This window comes from Hypanus sabinus, chromosome 2 (genome assembly GCF_030144855.1).
Source record: "Hypanus sabinus isolate sHypSab1 chromosome 2, sHypSab1.hap1, whole genome shotgun sequence".
Lineage (NCBI taxonomy): Eukaryota > Metazoa > Chordata > Chondrichthyes > Myliobatiformes > Dasyatidae > Hypanus > Hypanus sabinus.
Window position 1 is genome coordinate 122,930,437 of NC_082707.1, and position 8,196 is coordinate 122,938,632.

General features: G+C 40.9%; 1 long non-coding RNA gene across 2 annotated transcripts; it reads right to left on the reverse strand.

Moving 5' to 3' along the window:
• Window positions 1–538: 538 nt before the first annotated feature.
• LOC132405373 (uncharacterized) lies at window positions 539–7,847 on the reverse strand. Of its 2 annotated transcripts, none has more exons than XR_009515840.1 (5): window positions 7,778–7,847; window positions 6,091–6,438; window positions 5,057–5,169; window positions 3,767–3,824; window positions 539–701 (listed from the first exon to the last, which is right to left on the reverse strand). It is a non-coding gene; the product is annotated as an uncharacterized LOC132405373 (long non-coding RNA). The 2 variants fall into 2 exon arrangements; XR_009515839.1 differs by having other exon boundaries at window positions 5,017–5,169.
• Window positions 7,848–8,196: the final 349 nt, after the last annotated feature.

Here is an 8,196-nt window from a genome sequence, read left to right on the forward strand (position 1 = left end):
CACCTACCCAGGAGTTATGTGCCCGCCCCAGGGGGCTCGTCTGCCTGCCTGAACTCTGGGATCCTGCCCCGTCTGCATTACCCCTTGCATGCCATGGTTTCCCCATCCTGTCCTATCCCTAGTACTTCAGTGCCTGTGTCCTGCATTTGGGTCCATTCCATGTCTGCTCGTGACACATTGTTTCATTTTGCGGTGTACATGTAAATGATAGTAAACTTGAATCTGAAACTAAACTTGAATAAAAGCAAAAATTTGCTGGGAGTGTTCTGAAAAGTATCATCAGCTTGAACCATCAACTCTGCTTTCTTCCCACAGATGCAGCTTGACCTGCTGAGTATTTCTATCTTTTCCAGTTTATATTTTAGATTCTCAACATCTGCAGTTGTGTTTTTTTTTTACTTTCACAAATTTGGCATGTTTTCCAATCATCAGAGTGTGACAACCGGCTTTGATAAGAATCAATTGCAAAACCTTGTTGAATTGAGACGTCTGTTGAAAATAATTGCAAATAACTTCACCAATGGGGCTGAAAGCCAATCACTTTTTGTAATTTATTGTAATTTTGTGTTTCCATCAACATGGCAACAATGTGCATTTCTCAATCTGTAAGTAATTTCTTTCAGTCCACTTTTCCTTCAAAACTTTGATAAAGGCACTTCAATTTTCAGGGAATACAATCCTGCTTTGTTTCATTATCTTCACTGTTGGCAGCATAAATGGAAATATAAAATTAGACAGTTGTTAGTAGATTAAACAAATGAGCAATGTTTTGTGTAATTCACAATAAGCAAATGCAAGGTCAAACACTTTAAACCTGAAAGAAACTAACATATGATTTATTTATGTATTTATTTAGGCCCTTCTGGCCCTTCAAGCTGTGCTTCTAGCAACCTCCGATTTAATCCTAGTCGAATCATGGGATAATTTACAATGACCAGTTAGCTTACTAACTAGTGCGTCTTTGGACTGCAGGAGGAAACTGGAGGACCCTGAGCAAACCCAGGAAGATGCCAGGATTGAATTCTGAACCCCAGTGCCCAGAGCTGTAGCAGTGTTACGCTAACCGCTACACTACCATGGGGGCCCAATGATGAGAAACAGCAAAAGCACGAAGAGACTCAGGCATCCATGTATAGGAATCATTAAAGTCAGAATCTGGATTAGAATACGGTTTATCATCACTGACGTTGTTCTGTTACAGCAATCCAGTGCAATACATGAAAATTACTATAAATTACAGTAAGAAAAGATAAGAAATAAATAAATAGTGAGGTAGTGTTCATGGATATTCAAAAATATGATCATGGAGTTAATGGGAAGAAGCTATTCCTAAAACATTGAATGTGCTTCTTCAGGCTCCTGTACCTCCTCCTTAACAGTAGCAATGAGACGAGGGGATCTTCATGTGGCGAGGTCCTTCATGGACCATGCCACCTTCTTAAGGCTCTCCCTGTTGAAAATGTCCTTGATACAGGGGAGGGTCCTTCCCATGAAGGGGCTGGCTGAGTCTGCAGATTTTTCTGATCCTGTGCAATGGTGCCTCTATACCTATGAACAAACTTGAAATATAATCAAAGGATGTAAACCAATTTACACCACAGATGGAATATTGTGGCAATACTGTCTACCACACCTTCATGAAAATGTGTTGGCAGTATAGGTTTATCAGGATGTTATCTGAACAACAAGAGTTAAATTATATAGAAGAAATTGCCCAAATTAAGCCCATATTTCCTGGAATTTAGAAAGTTGGGACAATTTGATCAAAGCTTTAAGATATTACGAATGAACATGGAGAAGGATCAAGGGAATTTATTTCAACCAGCTGGAAGTTGCAGGAACGGCAGCAGAGACTAGTTCAACCATTCAAATTAAGGAACAGGTCCACGTGCAAAGGATGGAAGTCTGGAATGACCTTCCATAAATATTGGTGATTGTTAATTTCATATCCAGAAGTGATAGATTGTTGTTCACCAAAGTATTAAGAGATCTGGTGAAACAGTAAGAACATAGATTTGAGAATCAATCAAAGTTCAGAATTTAACTTTATTGTCAAATGCATAAATGCCACCGTATACCACCCTGGGATTCATTTTCTTGTAGCCATTCACAGTAGATATGAAGAAATACTATGGAATCGTACAATCAAAAATGGATGAACAACCTATGTGCAACAGAAGACAAACCATACAAATATAAAAACAAAACAAATAATAATAAATAGGTAATAAATAATACTGAGAACATGAGTTGTAGAATCCTTGAAAGTGAGTCCGTAGGTTCTGGAATCAGTTCCGTGTTGGGGTGAGGGAAGTTATCCACTGGTTCAGAAGCACAATGGCTGAAGGAGAATAACTGTTCCTGATCTGATGGGTAGGACTAAAGGATCCTGTACCTCCTTCCCATCAGCAACAGCAAGAAGAGAACATGTCCTGGATGGTGGATGCCGCTGTCTTGTGGCCGTACTCCTTGTGGAGGGGCTCAGTGGTAAGGAGGGGATTTCCTTTGATGGACTAGGCTGTGTTTGCTACTTTTTTGCTCATGGGCATTGGTGTTTCCATACCAGGCTGTGATTAACCAGTCAGGATACTCTGCACCGTGCACCTACAGAAGCTTGTCAAAGCATATGCTGGTATCAGGAGCAAACTTGAAGGGCCGAATGGCCTACTTCTCTCCTACGTCTTATGATCTATGGAAGTGATAACACTGAGGAATTTAAAGTTATTGACTTTCTGCACCTCTGATCCCCTAATGAGGTCTGGTTCATGCACCTCTGGTTTCCTCTTCCTACCTTTGTACAATTAATAACCCGCTCTTCGGTTTTGCTAACATTGAGTAATAGGTTGTTGTTGTGACACTGAACCAGATTTTCAATCTCCCTTCTATATGCCAATTCATCACCACTTTTGATTCAGCCAACAACAGTGGTGTCATCAGCAAACTTGAATATGGCATTAGAGTTGTGCTTAGCCTCGCAATCATAAGCAGAGAGCAAATAGAACAGGGGTTTAAGCACACAGCCTTGTGGTACACCTGCACTGGTGGAGATTGTGGAGGAGATGTTGTTGCTAATCCAAACTGACTGGGGTCTGCAAGTGAGGAGATTCAGGACACAGTTGCTCAAGGAGATATCAGGGCCTACAGTAGGTCATAGAGCTTATTGATCCATTTAGTGGAAATGATAATGTTGCAGTCAATGAAGAGCATCCTGATGTATATATCCTCACTGTCCAGATGTTCCAGGGCTGAGTGAAGGAGCCAATGAAATGGCATCTGCTATTGACCTGTTGTGACTGTAAGCAAATTGGAGCAGATCCAAGTTACTCCTCAAACTGGAGTTACAAAGTTTCATGACCAACGTCTCAAAGCCCTTCATCACAGTGAATATACGCAAGTGCTACTGGCATGATCTTACTAAATGATGGAACGGGTTTGAATGATCTACTCTTGTTCCTATTTCCTCATTTTTTATATTCCTGAGAATGTGAGGATGTGGTCAACTGCAATTAGGTTGGAGAGACATTTAGGAAGACAAGGAAGGATAATGGACCACAGGTATAATCTACAAATTGTGACTTGTAAATTTTGCTAGTGGAGCACATGGAACTGGTAGACATCAGCATAGTATCTTGGTTGTCAGATGTGGCAAGGCAGAATGGGAAGAGGAAGAAGCATGGTGTAAGAAACTTTGTGTAAGAAACATTAATTGAATAGGCAGTCAATGGTACTATATGGCTAAATGCACAATATAGATAAATTTCCTTACTTTTAGGAAGAGGTGTGACCACTTGTGATTAAATTTCCAGATCTGAAGTCGAGTCTGTCTGCAAGATGGGATTTATAAATGATTAATGCTGATGTATAAAAGGTTTTCTTAGTAAATCAATTATACTCATCTCTGTGGTTTGATGCTGGATTAGCAATCCAAGAAACAAATGGTGTAAACTAGAAGAACTCAGCAAGTCAGGCAGCACCTTTGGAGGGGAATAAACTGTCAATCCTTCAGGCTAAAACCTTTTCATCAAGTCCTGATGAAGGGTCTTGGTCCAAAACATTGACTCTTTATTCCCCTCTACGAATGCTGCCTGATTTGCTGAATCCTTCCAGCATTTTGTGTGTGTTTGCTGAAAATTTAAATTATCTCTTCTGTTTAGCATAAAATAGAGCCTTTGGCCAGTTGTGCACTGTAATATGAAGAGCAGAGACATTTGTGATGATTCAGCACTAGGCAAATTTCCAGTGTGGGATGGGTTATTCAACAGTTACTGAATAATGTACAGTCAAGTTCAAGTATAATTATCATTCAACCACAAATGAATACTCATGAATACAGGGCAAACAAAACAACGTTACTCCAGGGCCAAGGTCCAAAACACATTACCAACTGTTACACACAGCACAAAACACACATACCACATATAAGGTAGCAAGCATGTATGAGATATCAGTAAAATACAGTCACACAGAAAACATATAGTCCAAGATCCTGAGCCCATGAATATTTTAGCAGTCTGCAGTCAAACACACTATGCTGAGAGAACAGTGGGGGACAGCACCGACTCTAACTCGGATGCCAGGCCACGCCACCTCTGGAGGAGTGCACCAGCTCTAACTACTCTCTCCTGGGTGGCTGTAAGCAGGAGACACTGTGGTTTCAGGCCTAGTTCTCACTACGACTGAGGCCAGGCAGCTCCCCCGTCATCCGCCAATGAATCAGTGAATTGGATCTGCAGCATTCCACGTTAACGATGTCCAACAGGGCTTTGCGATCACAAGCAAAGTGACCAAGATGAACACTCGCTGTGAGACTGCACACTGCCTTTGTGCACTGACTCTTCTGATGCCTCCCTGACACAGGCAGCAATGCAATCTGCACCATCCAGCTCCTTCAGATTCTCCACCAACAAACAACTCACTGACTGGGTAGACCTGCAATACTTTAATTTCTTGACATCCAGTAGGATCTTGCAGTTGTAAAAAATACATTTAAAAAAAACAATAATAACAATGGTTAACCTTGTAAAAGCAGCTGCATTTGAACTTGTTGCCATCTTACATGAAATCTGTATTGGAAGGGACGTCCCTCTGGACATGGATCTCTGAAATTCCTCCATGCTTTTTTTAACAGCTGGAAAGAAGTTTGCAGGTGCCTTTTATCTGCCCCCTTACCTAGAAAACAACGATCACTAAGGAGCAGGTGTGAATAAGAAAATATTTTCATTTATAGACAACTCATGCATTCCACAAACCAGGCTGAAACAGAGGCTTTGACCTCAGCAACTTTAACAAATGAGGCAGATCTCTGAATGGTTTTGCTAAGCTCTAACCATTCACTGTTTGTTCAGAATCAGGAATGAATCTGCTACCTTAAATCTGTCAATCATCCTGATGAACATCATAAAACCAATGAAAGGCAGACATCCCATCTCTCTTGGAAGTTCCGGGTGTCTCCTGCATATTGATAGCGGCTCCCTGATGCCCGCAAATTATATACAATATCCCGCAGATTGATTTTTTTTTAGAGCAATTGAGCAGGAGGGAGGGGGAGAGAGGGGGGGGGAGAGTGACAGAGAGAGCTTCCTGATTAGTCTCTCTTCATGCTAAGTAGACCTATCAGTTTTCTCTGTGGGTGGGCTTTACAGTCAACCTCTCTCTTTCATTGTTTGTCAGTTCAGTTTAGTGTCCTACAGTGCCATGGCAGAGTGTTCCAAAAAAAGAAAATATAAAACTTACTTCACCTCAGACTACACTAAAGTGTACCCCTGTCTAATAGGGGTCAAAAATAATGACAGTGTTGCTCGCTGCACTGTTTGCAACAGTGACTTTTCTATTGCCCATGGTGGGTTAAATGACTGTAAAAGACATGTTGAGGTGAGTTTAACAGATGTCATTCATTCATTAACACAGCTAGCATTATTTAAACTAGCTGGCTAGCTGCTAAGGAGCTACTCTATTGATGTACTTACATGATGAGGCCAAACTTCCTGTAGACTTGCTTAAAGTTGTAATAGAGTAAAAAAAAATGGCTCCATGATAATATAATATAATATAAGTACATATCTGGAAGTCCTGGATTATGTCTCAACTAACCTTGAAGGACTGGTGCCAAACTACAAAAGTTTGCCAGTTGATGAGTTCTGGGGGAAGCTGTCCAAAGTAAAATCTGTGAGCACAGGGCAGTAGAGATTCAAAGAGCTCTGCCAGTTGATGAAGCTGCTTTTGGTGCTGCCAAATTCTAATTGTGATGTAGAAAGGGCATTCAGCATGGTGCATCACATTAAGACAGAATTCAGAAGTCAGCTGTCTCACAAAATACTTGTGAATCTGATGTCTTGCAAAATGAACAAATTCGTTGACACAGACTGCTGTGATGGTTGAGACTTCTGGCAAAATGCTCAAATCTGCCGAGCAAGCCACATCACGGTATGAGGAAAGTTTCTAAAAGAAATAGAAAAGCTGTTTGCATTAACATTTAGCTATTAGCATTAAGACTGCCAACAAAATACTCAACAAGGAATATATATATATATAGGTATGTGTAAGTAGTTTCAATATGTGATCAAGTAAAGTGCGTTTCATAATCAAATGTCCTGTATACATACATTCTTGGAAGTTGACTGGGGTAGGGGGTGCCTCCTCCCTGAAATGAGTTTTTGCGGGTGAGATGTCTGGAAAGGACAAATATCATACATAGAAAATTTCTCTTCCTAGCCTACCCCTGGCCACTCTCATTATAATTGAATTCCAATCCTCTGCATGAAAAGCAAGCCATTAGGAAGAGGCTCTGCCTCCCAAATTCTTCCTTTTGACACAGAATCTGATGATACTTTCGAATATAACTTGTTCTGAACCAACAGTAAAAATGTGATCTTAATGGTTATCTTAGAATGTTAAACTGGGGAAAGTTGTGGTTTGCTCCATTTCACTGGTTCTTCTGAGAATTACAGTGAGGGCCAGGGAAAGCTTAGTTTTAAAAGGAACCATATAAAGGAAGTGATCAAGCCACCGACATCTTCTACTGACTGTCCAGGGCACCTCATTCTTAATGTAGTGACTTCGTAGCTGAGGGTCTGTTGCTTTAAGACAAAATCCTGCTGAACATCTTCAACAGTCCCTCTTTGTCCTCCACTCTGTTATTTTGTGACCTTGTTGCTATAGTTTGCACTCCACGCTTAATGACTGCAAATCTTGCACCACATTGCCCTGAGAATTTACATAAGAATTTAGATAAACTGTGTGTAGAGTCAGAGTTCTACAGCATGGAAACAGGCCCATCTGAAGAATTAGTCCATGCTGACCAAGGTGGCTTTCTGAGCTAGTTCCATTTGCCTGCATTTAGTCCCTAATTCTCGGACCTTTTCTTATCCATGTACCTGTCCAAATGTCTTTTCAATGCTCTAGTTGCTCCCACTTCCATCACTTCCTCTGGCAGTTCATTCCATGTACCCACAACCCTCTGTGTGAAGACTTGCCTCTCTAATCCCTTTAAAACTTTCCCCACTTACATTCAACCTATGCCTTCTAGTTTTAGACTCCCCTACCTCGGGACAAAGAGTCACAATGTGCACTGGCAACATTGGGAACTGAGTGCGGAGCAAAGACAGACTCTGATGTAGAGCTGATAACGAGAGTTGATTCATAACAATACCAAAAAGCCAACGGTGCCTCGGCCAAGTGACACCGTGAGAAGTAACACTCTCAAAATTAGGACTCTGATATTAGTGCTAATCGGGCATCTGCTTGAATAATACTAGTAATACAGAATCCCTGAACTTACCAAAATAAACTTAACAAGCTTAAACAGAAAGCACCAGAAGTCCACATTACAAAGAGCAAGTCACTCGAGAACACTAGGAACTTTAAACAATTAATAACTTTTGTTAAACAATTAACCGTTCAAAGCAGTACACATAAAAATGATAGAGGAACTCAGCAAGCCTGGTATTATCTGTGGAAAAGTGTAAAAAGTCAGTGTTTCAGGACGAGACCCTACTTCAGGACTAAAGAATTGTCTCGGCCTGAAACATCAACTGTTTATTCTTCTCCATAGATGGTCTCTGGACTGCTGAGTTCCTCTGGCATTTTGTGTATGATGCTTTGGATTTCCAGCACCAGCTGATTTTCTCATGTTTGTGAATTAACCATTTCAGGTGCTCTAAAAATCTCGGAACCCAACGCTTTCAGGCCCGAAGAGCT